General features: G+C 38.2%; 1 protein-coding gene across 5 annotated transcripts in view; it reads left to right on the top strand.

Annotated features, from left to right (window-relative positions):
- Positions 1-14,561, top strand: part of PCDH9 (protocadherin 9) — a 664,361-nt gene that overhangs the window by 83,153 nt on the left and 566,647 nt on the right. The gene's annotated exons all lie outside the window — the stretch shown is intronic.

Raw genomic sequence — 14,561 nt, forward strand, 5'->3', positions numbered from 1 at the left:
CAGTGAATCTGAAGTCAGTGTTATAAACTACACATGTGGGTTTGCACCTCTTGAGGTGAGCAGGGTCCTTACGACATGGTGCGGTCACTAGCAGAGGGTATTCTTTGAGTGTCTGGCAAGTCTACAAATTTAGCTTTATAGTCCAATGTGATCCTCTGTAGTGGAGACTACAGAATAGCTGGACTGACTTGCCCTCTGCTTGGTCCAGTCCATCTATCTCTTGCAGTTTACTATTCCTTGTATGGAAAAACTTAAGCAAAGATGGTTTGTGAATTTCTTGCTACTGCAACATTAAGTTTCCATCTGTTTTACTCCTGTAAAAGAATGCATATTAGTGCTATCCCAATGAATACAGCTAAATGTGGGTTCAGTCTGGTTCTTCAGGTGCGCTTTATAGGAAGAGCCCAGCTGTGTTGGAGTATGGTAGATTGTTTCCATATTGCCCTGTTTAAGGAAACTTGGTGGAACTCAGTGCATGTGGGTTGAGTAATACGCAGTATATTTTAATTTTGGGGGGGTTTGCAGTCATTGGCAGTGTTTTTAAAAAAAGATATGTAATAAAAATTGGTCTCAGAAATTGTATTCTCTAGAAAACTTTTATTATGAAGGATCAAGCTGAGTTTCAAAAGCTTTTTATTTTACAAGGCAATACTGTATTGATCAGAAAACTGTAACTAGCAGCCATTTTCTTGTATGCTTAGATTAAAAAATAAACTGGAAGATGAGAGAACTGTTCTGTTTAGTGCCAATCATTAATCCCTATGTTTCCTATTATTGTTGGTTTTTGAGGGTTGATTTTTGTTTGTTTTGTTGCTTGTTTTGGTTTTGTGATTTGGTTCTGTTCCTTTTTAGAAATTTAGTTCAGTTATTTTGTGAAAGATAAGGAAAAATAATTGCAGAGTATCTGTTATATTCAAGAGATACATTTTTCCTTTCCAGTTGTTATTTGACAGTGTCTTAGTTCACAGTGTCACATCTTGAAAGCTCTACAGTCATTTTAGACCTTTGAAATCTTTTCATGAATACTTAATTCTGCATTTGTAGGAGAAGAGTCTGTGCTGGAGAGATCTGTAGTATCGTTCAATCTGTGGCCTCTAGCTCTCAGTGCAGATTGTGCTAGGCAGTAGAATAAATTAGTATTACTTTGAAACAACGTTTGTCCACTGGAATGTCACCCCTTTAGATCCTTGCACTGAGCATACAAAATAGCATACAAAATGTAGACAGTGATGTATGTTCCACTGTGGTTCTCCCAATTATTGTCGTGAAACTCTCTTGCCTGCATTTATGTTTTGTGAGAAGACAGAGAACAGCAGTGGTTCCAGAATGTATGTGTGTGATGAATGTAATTTATTTTCATTTCTTTGTTCCCCAGTAAGGGAAGTGACTGGGTAAAAGTGAGGTACATTTATGTACTTGTAGGGAAGATACCAGAGCAGAAGATAGAGAACACGTGGCAAGCCTGAGGAGCCTGACATAGTGAAAAGTGCAGTGAGCAGATGTGATGTAGAAATAAAAACTTCTGAGGGATACAGAGGGTACTGTGCAGAGTGTGCTGAAAACCAGACCGAGTTATTTGGTCTGAAACCAAGCCTAGGGAGAAGGAGTTGCTTTCAAATATATGACTTGGGATACAGCAAATGGGACATTATTTACAATTCTGTTTTATTTCTGTTTTACTGAGCTGACTGGTTCTGAGATTTCTCTGTTAAAAATGTTTACTCTAGTGTTAGTTCAAATACAGATTTGCTTTAATGGTTAAGAACCTGTTGAAAAGTTTTGGGTACTCTTTATCCAAAAAGGAAGTGCCATTTCAATATAAGTAAATGTAGTACTATAAAGGTCTGTATGTCTTTGGCTCCTGCCACAACAGCACAACAGAATTAATTTTTCAAATCAGAAATGCTTTTTTTTTTTTCAGCAACCCCCATGAATTACTTGCTCTAAAAATGAATTCCATAATAATTTTGCTATTAGAATCAGGCAGATGCAAATCAAGAATGGCATAGGATCTACCCTAGATTTTTTCCCATTTCTCTCTCTCCCATTTTGTTTTCAGTTGTTTAGCCTTTTTTTCCAAAAAGAATAACAAAATAAAGAAAACGAACAAACCAGAATGAAACCACAAACAACAAAATCAGCAACAAAAAAACCCAAACCACATAGTTAGCATGCAATGTGCTGTTCTTTATGTATGTTAGATGCAGTATCTTGAAGACCATAATATGCTTCTGAAAAATGTGAAAATAAGTGGTAGGAGAAAAAAAGGGTGTATTATTTTTTTTTCCTGCTTTTTAATAACTTTCAACAGAATTTACTTCTCTGAGCTACTGATGTTTGGCAGCCTTAATGTACTGAATGCCATTCTGTTCAGACAAACCAGAAACCATAATAAAAACAATTCAATTAGACGAGACACTTAACCACTTTACCCTTAAGTGTAAATTGATACGTGAACTGAACTCAGTGGAATTTTCCCACTGAGCTCAGTTATGCTGGAATAACTAAAATGTCACTGGTTCGTGTAGATCTTCTTAAAAGTGAGGGGTTTGGCACATGCCACAGCAATTCTGGCAAATCTTCCCTCTCACCCTCTTTTTTGCTTTTGAATTTCCTGAGGGTCCTAATTAATACAGTTAGTAAGAAAAGCAGTCACAGTCTACTGGCACCCCAATGGACTTTCATAAAAAAGGAGGCCAACTTCTTGCCTTTTTTTGATCTTCAGTTTATTGGCCATAAGATCTGATTTGGATCTGAAACCTTTATTTTTGCGAGTTTTCTGTTACTATAAATCCCTTGCCAGACAACTCAATTTTTAAAATTTCATACTGAGTTAGTGTCTCTACAGTGATATCCCCTTTTGGGGGAAAAGTTGGGGGCTTTTGTGCTTATAAGCACTCTCTTAAGCCACAACCAAATATCTGCATTCTTAGCTTCAGAACACCTGGGACACACAAAAACTGGTATATTTATACAAGATATTGGCTCTACATACTTATGAAGTAAAATTTCAGAGCTTGAGTATAACCTTGGAGTTGTCTCTGTAAGAATGGCTTGTTTAAAACCTCCCAGGTGTTTTTTTTTGTTGTTGTTGTTTTTTTTTTTAAATTTATACTTTGGCATTTGTTGCATAGTTTTAAAAGCTTTTTCAGAGGAGGTAATCTTGACTAATCTTGTTTTACAGATTGGAAGAGAAGGATGTAGCTCTCCTAGCTTCACTTAACAAACCAGTAGTAAAGTTACAATTAAAAATTCAGGCCTCCAGGCTTCCTGTCACTGTTAGGTCCCATTTACAGGAAATAATATAGAAGTTGTCTCAATGAAAATTGACTATTCTGGATAGATTATTATTAGTATTGTGTACTTACAGAGGCTTGCATCCTTTGACATTTATGCACAGGCACCACAGTTCTTAATAGGTGCATAATGTAACACTAGCAACACCAAATACAAAGTCGCTAGAAATTAGTGGGGTTTGTGGTAAAGACACTTGTGTAGTGGACTTTGGCTCTTGTTCTTGCTTCTTTACCATGGAAAAAGCTGAGAGAGCTAAACCTGTTCAGTCTTGATAGGAGACAACAGAGATAGAACCTCATCAATGTCTATCAGTACCTGAATGGAAGGTGTCAAGAGCATGGAGCCAGGCTCTTCTCAGGGATAACAACCAGTAGGACAAGAGGTAAAGGGGAGGAACTGATGATGCACAGGAAAAAACCACCTGAATATGAGGAAGAACTTCTTCACTGCATGTGTGACCATGCATTGGAACAGATTGTCCAGAGGTTTTGGAGTCTCTGTCAATAGAGAATTCAAGAACTGTCTGGATGCAATCCTGTGCCACATTCTCGAAGATGACGCTGCTTGAGCAGGAAGGTTGGACCAGATGAGTCCCAGTGGTCCCTTCCAACCCCACCCTTTCTGTAATTCTGTGAAAGAGGGAAAAAATCCCGACATGGAAGAAGGTGGAAGATTGGCAATAATTGATAAAGACTTGTTACTAAAAATTCTGGAGGAGTATGTGACCATATCTGGGAATGTGAGAAGTCCAAAACTTAAGTGGTCACAGGAAGAGGGGAAGTTCATTGACAATATGAAATTTGACTAAAAGAGGAGGTCAGAATGCAGAAGTGGCATGGACAGTAGATCAAATGAAACTGAGAAACAAAACGCTAAATGACTAAAGGGAGCAACTAATATTTTCCTAGTAAGGCTGTGTGATATTCCTGAATAATTTTAATGTGAACCAGAGTATATCCCATGGTCAAGGTTTTCCATGTGAATTGTCACTAAATCAATGACAAACCTAAGTTCAGTTACACTATTTTTTTCTGTATAGAGCAAGAACGTACATCAGAGCATTCCCACTCCAAAATCAGGTGGTGAGTAAGTGGCTGCTTGCAAATGGAACAAGAAAGCAAATTTTAATACTGCAGTTAGTCTGGAGTCTGAATGTGAATTGAACAAGTCAAATTTAAGAGTGTAGGGTGTAACACAGCATGCAGCCAATTGCTGGCAGTCCCCTGGGCTGTATCTCTCCAGAGAAACATCAAGAACTCAGCAGTGGAAGGGAAAGATGATGCACTAAAAGGAAGGCTTAAAAGTGTATCAATCTAGGTTCTGTTTGACCTCCAGGACCTTTGTGAAGACAAATAGCTCAGAAAATAAAGAGTCAACAAAGAGAGTGGAAAAGAAAGGATAACTGAGTCAAAAGTGGATAAAGGAGAAAATGACAATGAGTGAAGATGGAGGGAAGATGACACAAGGGAGAGAAAGAACCATATTGTGCATCGGGCAAAGTGCAGAAGAAGTTTCCTTTTAGCATTTTTTACTATGCAGTATCTAAATGTCACAATAAAGACTTATCTAAATGTCACAATAAAGACTTAATTATTTTAGTATGTGCTACTATTTCTCATACTGCATCCTAAAAGATCCACATTTGAACATCTAGGCTTGAGCCTGCCCTGCTGCAGTGTCACTGCAAGGTGATCAAGGAAGGTGGGCACCCCCAATGTCTCACCTCTTCCTGGAGCAGGGTGGTTTGCCTGGGCCTGCATTTGCCAGGCACAGAATGGATAAGACAGCCATGGGTGAGGCAGGGCTGGGAACCACATGTCTTCTGAGGCTCAGGGTGGGTTCTGTGCTGGAGTGACTGGAGTGATTCAGGGCTCTTATGGCAGGTGGGTACCAGGGCACTTCTCAGACGTACCACTCAAAAGTGAAAAGATAGAAGAAATGGCTGCTGGGTGAGTGGTTCAGAGAGGCCATTCTTACCCCTACTCTGTCCTTTTTCCCAGCCCAGGACTTGTCACATATTTAGTTATCTTCATTATTTTTCTACTTTCCACTTTTCCATTTTTCTTAATTCATTTTGAGACAAGGCAATAACATAGACTATTTAGGGTCACTGTATTTAAAGGCTTTATTTTCATTATTGTTCTGTCTTTTAATACTCTGAATTCTTCAGGCCTTAATAACATTGCTGGGCTTTTTGACTACTGTTGTACATGGAACAAACGGTTTTATTGAACTGTCCAAAATACTTTCTACATCTTTTTCTCTGAATAGGTGTACTTAATTTAGAGCCCATTTGTACGTAGGGGGAAATTCACATTATTTCATCCAGTGTATATTGCCACTTGACTACACTGAGTTTTATCTGTTGAGTTTCTTAAATGCATAACTTTATTCAGCTTTTCTGAAGTTCTCCCTGGTCTTCTCTAATCTTGAGTAACCTACATCACTTTGAATGTGAGTTTTAAAGGTTCCATTAATACTCTAAATGGTTTTTAATTTTTTGTTTTGTTTTGGGATTGGCAAGGCAATATCAGAGCTACATTGAGAATACCTTTGTTCAGCAGAGCTACAGTAATTGCTTCTGTCTCTTGTCGTCTGAAGAAAGTGAAATAAAGTGAAAATACCCATTCATAACAAGAAAATGTAAAATCAAGTAGGCACAAAGTTTTTAATATTTAATTTTCCACATTATAAAGCAGACTCTTCTTCTCCGCCTTCCCATAAATGCAGAAATGGATAGGATTAATTAAACATTAAGCCATTATTCTTCCAAAAAGAAAAGTCCTTGCTGGTCATGCTTGATATAATATATTCCCAAGGTGATCTTTCCCTCATCTGAAGTTTCTCCATCATTGGTTTAAAAATATTAATAATAAAACAATAAATATTTTGTTATCATATTGCTCTTACATTTTTTTACTGTAGAAAGGGATATTATTTTGTAAATCTTCCATAATTAAATAATTGACTGGAGGACTTCTTCCATAATGGAAATCTTGTGTGGCATTCAGTGCACAGAAAATGCAGTGATTTAGAAATCAGACAGAGTCTGCAGAAGGAAAAAGATTTGTAGGTCTTTAGGCTCTAAGGAAGAAACATATTTACTTTCTAGACTGTTTGCCTTCCAGAAAAGGAGAAAGAGCAGGGAATGAAACCAACAGAATAGGGCCACTAGCATTTTTAGCTAATGATATGCAGTGTCAAGAAGGTGCTATTTGTATCTGTGAGATATTGCTGTGGGCTGACAGAATAAGAAAACAAGAAACATATGAAGTAAACTGAAGAAAGCAAAAAGATTCCATCCAGGAAGAAAATAAACGAGACTATTTTTTTTTTTTTTTTTTTCATAAAAGTCATACTTGCTTATTTTGCTTAAGGATTGCATTTTGTAATCTTGAGCATATGAACATAACTATTGCATTGGCTGTATCCTGTCTTTCTTAGTTTATCTTTTTTCCTAGCTTTGTTACTTTGCAGAGTGCACTAAGTGGATAGTTCTGGTCTACAGTTTAACCATGGTAGTACTGAATTAAAATGATAGCGGCTGACATATTTAAGCTAAATAATGTGAAAAAGTAAATTGTCTTTATAAACCTACAAAATTATGTGGTGGGTAGGGTGAGGTGGTAAGAGAAGAAGACAGATCCATGCAATATATTTCCTGATGTGATATTGGTAAATAATGGATCTAGGGAGGTATGAATTTTAAGAAACAGTCTGAGCATTTACCTACCCCCTTTATTGCTCTGTGGAAGCTTAGATGAATTCTGCTGATACTTTAACTCAGACTTTATCTACTCCCTTTTGAGCACATCTCTGCAATTTGTAGCACTGCATTTTAATCTCCCAATAGTATATTTACTATCTTAGATCATATGTTAACAGCAGATTGAGTCCCAGAAGAGAAAGGGCAGACCAATCATTACTCAGATGTATAAAACCTTCTCTCAGGCAACATCCACAAGCGTCTGTCTAAAATGAAACTAAAAGAAAAGTGGATAAATGATACAAACTTGGTGTGCAAATGTCAGTAGGAGAGGAAGTGAAAATGAGACAGTGGCCCAATCACTGCTGTGACCACAAGAATTCAATCTAAGGTAGAGCCTTTCTAGCTCCCAACTGCCGTAACTTTGATTAACCTTGCAGTGTTTCAGCACAGGGTCATGCTATCCTGTTGACACTTTTCCTTTGAGATGTCAGTCACATTTCAATAACTTTCCAGTGTGGGCTTGTAAGTCCTGTCTCTTCATTGACTTAGAATGAGGCAGGTTGCTTATGAATACAGCTTGAAGTGTCACTCAGATATTCTTGCATTGTGTTATCTTTGATTGACTTGTCTGGCATGGTGAAAAATTCATGGTACCTAACTGCCCCTGTTTTGACAGTCAGGGATTTTTTTTTTATTTTATTTCATTTTTAAATCCTGAAACTCTCTCACCTTTTCCGAAAATGAGATTTGATCTTTGCTTTTTTCTTTACACTATTAACAAGAACAGGAGAGTCCTATCCTGCAGATGTAGTATCTTAGTATTACTGTCTGGAGTTTAGGTTCTCACAGCATGAAAAGCATAAGCTTTTCATGGAAGATAATACATTAATGATAGCAGAGAAAGCACCACTTTAGGAAAGGGCATAAGGGAAATTCTGATTGGTTTAGCTTTTAGTTTGTCTGGCTTGTGTAATTCCTAAGGGCTAGGCCTGAAGCCAAGTAAAAAAAAAGGGCTAGCAAGAAGAAAGGAAAAGCAATTCTGGTTTTTAATGTTTATTATTACCAACATAGACTGTAGCTGGCTTTGTGGAAATAGAAGGCTATGTCCCAGGACAGTGATTATTCCAAGGCTGTGTTATTCAATAAACTGATTTATAACTTATGATTCCAGTTATAATCCAAGAGTTTCTCCATTTATTTTAAACAAAATAAATATTTCCCTGCTGTATCCACTTGAGATTTATAATCTTGTTTTCAGGAGTGCCCTAGCTCACATAAACAGACTTACTCCCCTTCCAGTGCTAACAGAAAATGCAGGGCCAGTGGTGAAGGAGGGGAGAATTCTTTTATATAAAATAGTTCATATCTGTTTCATAGTGTTTCATAAATCTGGTTCCCAGGCAGTAGAGGAAAATGAATAAGAAGCATTTTTTTCAAGCTGCTACACTAGCTGCTCTTGCTTGGTTGAATGGAAAGAAGTGTATAAAAACAGCTAGTGCTGGAAACCAGATGTAAAACAATAGCAAACAAAAAACTCTTTAACAAGTATAATCTGTTGTCAGCGAAAGGCAAAGACATCATTAAATTTGCAACAGTGCTTATTTTTCTAATGTAAGTTGTGGAGGAAGCAGTCATGCTGAGATGTGGAAAAGGAAGCAGTGGCTGTATCCGGAACATTGCCATACCAAACTCTTGCATGTGTGTCCGAGGCTGAACCTTGGCTAGATCTGAAGCCATCCATGTAGTGCACAGGGAGAGTTCTGTGTCTGGGGAGGATCCCATAATTTACTGCCACGAGGATCCAGCTATTTAAGCAAGATAATAGAAGGGATGAGGTGGAGTCATGGATTGTCATGTATGGTTTCAACAACACAAGTTAAAAGTACCCTATGAAAGCTCATAGTCTGGTGGCTGTAGAACTTTACTTGGCAATAGGAGTTGGAATACTCTTGAAAAAACAGTTGAACTGTATTTTTTTTACGTTACATCAGTCCTTGAACTACTGTATAATTGGGACTAATTGTTCTTTCTGCAGCCAGATTTTATTTTTCAAGAGATACTTATACAGGCCTCCGTCTTCTACAAGTCCTTGAGGTCTTGTAGAAGATCATGCCCTCAGGAAAAGGAGACAGAAGATCATCTAGTTTATTGATCCTCATGGAACTAAATCTGCTCTCAGAGTACAACTGTTGAAGCTCTGTTGAAACTGAGACTCCTTCCTTGTCTTCAGAAGTGGGAACCTAAGTGTGTGAAAATCTTCAGTGTATGAAGTGTGCTGGGTTGATCTTGGCCAGATGCCCACCCAGCAGTTCTTTCACTCCTCTTCCTTAGCAGGACAGACAGAAAATGAGATGAAAAATTTCATGGGTTAAGGAAGAGACTGGGACATCAGTTATCAGTTACCATCACTGGAAAAACAGGCTTGACTGGAAAAAAGTATGATTTATTAATTTATATGGAAAAAATATATTATTTATGTATATTAGCATAGAGTTGGATGTTGAAAATCAAAGAAAAACTGAAACAATCAATTTCCCCTCACCAATTTCCCCTTCACCAAGAGATGAAGGAGAATGGAGAATGGGGGTACGGGTCAGTACAGAAACAGCTTTATGCTGCTCCTTCCTCTTCAGATTTTCCCCTGCTGCAGTGTGGGGACATCCATGGGCTAGAGTTCTTCAGGACAAACTTCCTCTGTCATGGGGTCCTCCACAACCTGCAGGAATGTCTATGATTCAGCACCTGGAGCTCATTCTCCTCACCTTAGTGTTTGCAGGGCTACTTCTCACACTTTTTTCCCCCATTCACTTCTTGCTGCCTGTGCCTTTTATGAAACCTGTTTCCCCTGAGAAGCCACTTCTTGGCTGTGGAGCTCTGCCATGCCCTGCAGTGGGTTGGCTAGAGCTGTCTGCCAGGGCTGCTCCTCACAGACACTGCCCTGCAGCCCTCCAGGATCAAAGCCTTGCCACATACATCTAGGACACCAAGATATGGCACCTGAGAATGGTAGATGGTGTGTGAGTCAACACAGGGGAGGAGTTGGAATGAAGGCAGAGAATAAATTTATTTCCATTTCCCTTCTCTTTATATTCTCTAATATTTGTCACCTAAAGTTTGTAAAAATGAATATTTGCAGAAGCTTTAAGAAACAATAAGTTCCAATTTGTTACATTGATGTTGGAGATGGGAGGAGTGACAAGCACACACTGGGTTCATGCAGTAACAGTTTCTAGTTTATTGTGGGTCAGCTCATTTAAATTTCAAATTTCCTGTGCTTACAGACATGATTGGTCAAGGGTCTCAAATCCACCCAGCTCATTGGCCAATGTCATGGATGCATCCATGTTTCAAAGGATTGGCTGAAATCCTCTGTTTGAAATTTAATCTGATAATCTATCATTATTGTGTCTGGGGACTTGCTTCTCTTAATGAGCTAGGCTGGTCAAGCTGATCTCTGTTTAACCAAATTATCTATGCATTTTATAGACCAGCTATGTCACAGAAATTTTTACAAAAATTAGTGCTTTGACAGGAAGTTCTGCCTTCTAATACACATTGCAAGCAGATGTTATATTTTATTATATGTCTTAATGGCACCAAGAGATTACTACTCCAGAAAAGGAGAACTGAGCTATGAAAATGTTACAGATGCATAAGGATGTTAAGTCATCAGATAGCTTGGAATCACGACTTTTTTAAAGAAAAGCAGATAACATGCATTCATAAATATCCAGATGCCCTTGCTATTAAGTATTTTTTATGATGATTTAAATTCCATGAATAGTTACTTGTGTTTCTTAATACTCTGATACCTCTTCAAAAGTTTTGGAAAATAACATTACCATGTTTTCCTTGCAAGTAATTTCTTTTGCTTTTTATTTTTTTATTTCTATATAGCACATTGCATCAGTGCAAAGAATGTATACATATGTGTACATGTGTATTTTATGTGTGCAGAATAATATGTGTAATATAATGAAAGAATTCTTTCAGCAGCAGCATTACAGCCGCTGCAGTGCTAAGGAGCTCAAGAAGTGCTCTTTCTAAAACACACTGAACCTCCATGTGCTGCGAACTTAATTATTCATTCACCTGTCTTGAAATGTAGCAGAGAAATAAGAAAGAAAAAGAAATTCCCAGTGGAAAATGGGACGGCCATGAGGAAAAAGACAGAAAGCTGACACGACTGGAGATATCATGCTGTGGGCCTTTGTTTAACTGCTCAGATGTGTGTACTATCACAATAAATGGCTGTAGAATGTCTTTCTAGGTATCTTTTTGAAAGTGTTCAGGGGCAATATTCTAAAGTCACAGTTTAATTTGTGCTTTAATATCTATTGTCTATTGAAATATATTTCCCAACCTGGGTGCCTGTATTTTTATACAGCTACTGAAAAGGTTTAAGGTACATAAACAAGATCACTCTGGAATCTTTTGAAGGTGTGTAACTTCATTGCTAAGCAAAGTTTCTTGTAGAAGCAAATTATCATACTTCAGGAAGTTGAATTTGCCGATACTCATGGTGTAGGTGTAAATAAGTTAAGTTAGGCTGGAGTGGAAAGGACCACATTTAGCTAGTATGGCCAAATATGTAGTGAATACTAAGGAGAGAAAAAATGAAGGGATGGACTAGATTTTTATAATAATCTGTGAGTGGGAACATAAATTTGCATTTTCATTTATTAGTCAGAGTTTTTTTATGTAACTCACCAGAATTGTGCAATTTCACCGGGATCTTTAGCTTATTTCAGGATGAATAAAAATGTTAGAAAGCATCTGTGTCTGTACTCAGTACTTTCTTTTTTTTACAGCTCTCTGTGTGCTGCTTGTGTTTAAGCCCTTCTTGTTGGGAGATCATTCCAGACCTGGTATAATTAGGCAGTCCTTCCAGGTGCTTTTTCAGCATGGCTCTACTGAGGCTTGTAGGGTAGTGATGTAGCTACAGGACTGCACAAGCAATGGCAATGTGGTATTCACTTCTGGCATAATAACAACAAATTCATCCATGTTGTAAATTAATTAATAAAATGATTATGTTTTGGTGTTTGTTTTTTAAAATTTTTTGTACTTAATCTTCCTGACTATATGTGAGTGTTTTTTGGCTAATGGCTATCATCTCTGAGGTGGTGAGTCTGGATCATTATCCTACTTTTACAAATACTTCTCATTGACTATCACTGATGCATTCAAAAGAGAGTGAAATGCTACTGTTAGGTTAAGCTTTTATTAACTTTATCCCATTTTATTTCACTGTAGGCCATGTAACTTATGCATGAATATCTCCCTGTGTGAGTGGGAAGTATCATTCTCATTCACATCAAGAGAGATGAGTTCAGCCCAGTTCAGAGCCTGCATCCTAACCTGTTAGATGAAGCAGCAGCAACTGCTTCAACTTTGTTTCTGGAGCTAGATTTGTTAGACATGATCAAAGAGTGCTTACTCAGGAAACTGATCTAGCAAGCCTTTTTCATGGATTTGGATGGACTAGACGAGGTACTCAGTCCTGAGAATGCAAGGAAATCGATTTTGTGCCTGCATCAGGTGTATGACTGAGTTAGAGAAACTTCATGGTTACTGCGCAACCTCTCAGCTTCAACAGCAGACTTTGTGAGTACTCTTAGCTGGTGTTAATTGAAATGTGATTAGACACAATCTGTTGATACAGCTCAGCTGTGGTATGTCTAAGGTAATTTGAGAGTGTGATTATGACAACTTAGATAAGCAAAAAAACCTGATTTTAAATAGAAAAAAAATGGGGATTTTTTTAGGTTAGGTGTTAAGAAAATTTTTGAGTGGCAAAACTGATTAAGATGAACTCTTCTGTGATACTGCTATCACTGTGGATCTGGAGGACACAAACTTGTAAACATACTAATTCTTTTCTTATGGGTAGAGTTGACTTGCAGTAGGAGGACTGAAAGGCCCACAAAAGAATTTGCTTGCCCTTAGCCAGTTAGGAGAAGTTACATGGTAAGCCTGTGTTATGACCCACCCCAAAAGAAGAGGGTAACCCGAGTTCTAATTAATAGATCTCTTTGAGGTGGGGTAGAATGAAATAACACTGAATGATTTGTGCTCATAAATATATGTATATAGGGTTTATTTTAGAACAATTTGGTTGCAATGGTTTTCGTTATTATCTATAGTAACATAACAATGTAAAAGCATGCAAGTAATGCTTAAGAAAATGTGTAAGGAAAAGAAAGAAAGAAAAAATGATAAGATTAGATAAGATAGCACCACCTGTGGATCTCATGGCTAGACTTGATTGTTGAAAGTTTGATGTCTGGTGGCCCAAGTGGTGGTTGCAGACTGGATCCACTGGTGGTAGAGTGGGTATGGGAGGAAGGTCCCCAAAACACGAAGTCCCTTGGGTTTATATTATGTATAGTCTAGGGGGAAATGCCAGAACCTCCCTTTGGGCGGGGAGTACTGCACTCAATGATGTAATACTGGATCATGGGACATTTCAGGAGTTTTTAACACCTTCTAAAATGCTGCAGCTGCAATGCTAAGTCAGCAGAGCTGAGTCATTTATAGCCCATCTTGGCCAGTCAGCTGGGCTGGATACCTTCAGGCTAAGTGTGAATGTCCCTGTACTTCCCAGAAGGGGAGTTACAGCGAGACACTTGAGTAAGGACAAAGAAACAGCACTTTGCCTGGAAGGATTTGCTTCTTTTCTTACCTGGTTCAACACCAGCTGTAGCCTGAGGTTCCACCTGTGCTCACCCTCTGCACCTGGAAGGTTACTTTGCACATCAGCAGCTTGTCCCTGATGGTTTGAGCCACCAACATACCAGTCTCTCCCACTTGTGGATATAGTCTCCTCCCGAGCCTTATTAACTTCTCCTTAGACCTGGGATAATTGGACAATAGCACCGCCTTTAACTTACCTCTAAATTGCTATCGCAGTCCGAATTCCAGTTAGTAGGCATATTTGGGGAGGGGTGGGCTTTCCAGTTGGCAGGTGAGCAGCTGCATCTTTGCACAGTTTGCTACAGTAGGCAGAAGTCCTCAGACGATCTTAACAATGTTTAAGCCATTAACCATTTCAGTCTCTCACTGCCTGTTGTGGAAGAGAGAACCTCATTGTGATTTTGCTAATCCTGCTCTTCATTTGTATGGAATATTGAGTCCACAGCTTTTATTTACAATTGTCCAGATTTTTTTATTTTTTTTTTAATCTGTGTGATAGTGCATGCATTTCCATGTCATATACATCCTTTGTTCTGACTTCTATTTGTTATTTAGATGTTTTCCATCCAATTCTGACTTAGAATGGTTTTGCTAAAATTGTTGTTGCTGGAAAAAACTGCAAGAACAAGATAAGTATTTTGTTTGAGTTCCTTCATTTAATCTTGAGGGGAAATAAAATTATTTGCCTTTGATGTTTAAAAATGTTCAGTATTTTAAGCAGCAGTTATCATTCCTGCGTCTGTATGCTTACGTGCCTCTGGAGAGAAACTGAAGTCCCAGGGATGATTCTAACTGCAGCTTCAGTGCCATAGTCACTCCTGGTTTGATTCTTGCCATGCATTCACCCTGGGGCAGATAC

Source organism: Poecile atricapillus, chromosome 1 (assembly GCF_030490865.1).
Source record: "Poecile atricapillus isolate bPoeAtr1 chromosome 1, bPoeAtr1.hap1, whole genome shotgun sequence".
Lineage (NCBI taxonomy): Eukaryota > Metazoa > Chordata > Aves > Passeriformes > Paridae > Poecile > Poecile atricapillus.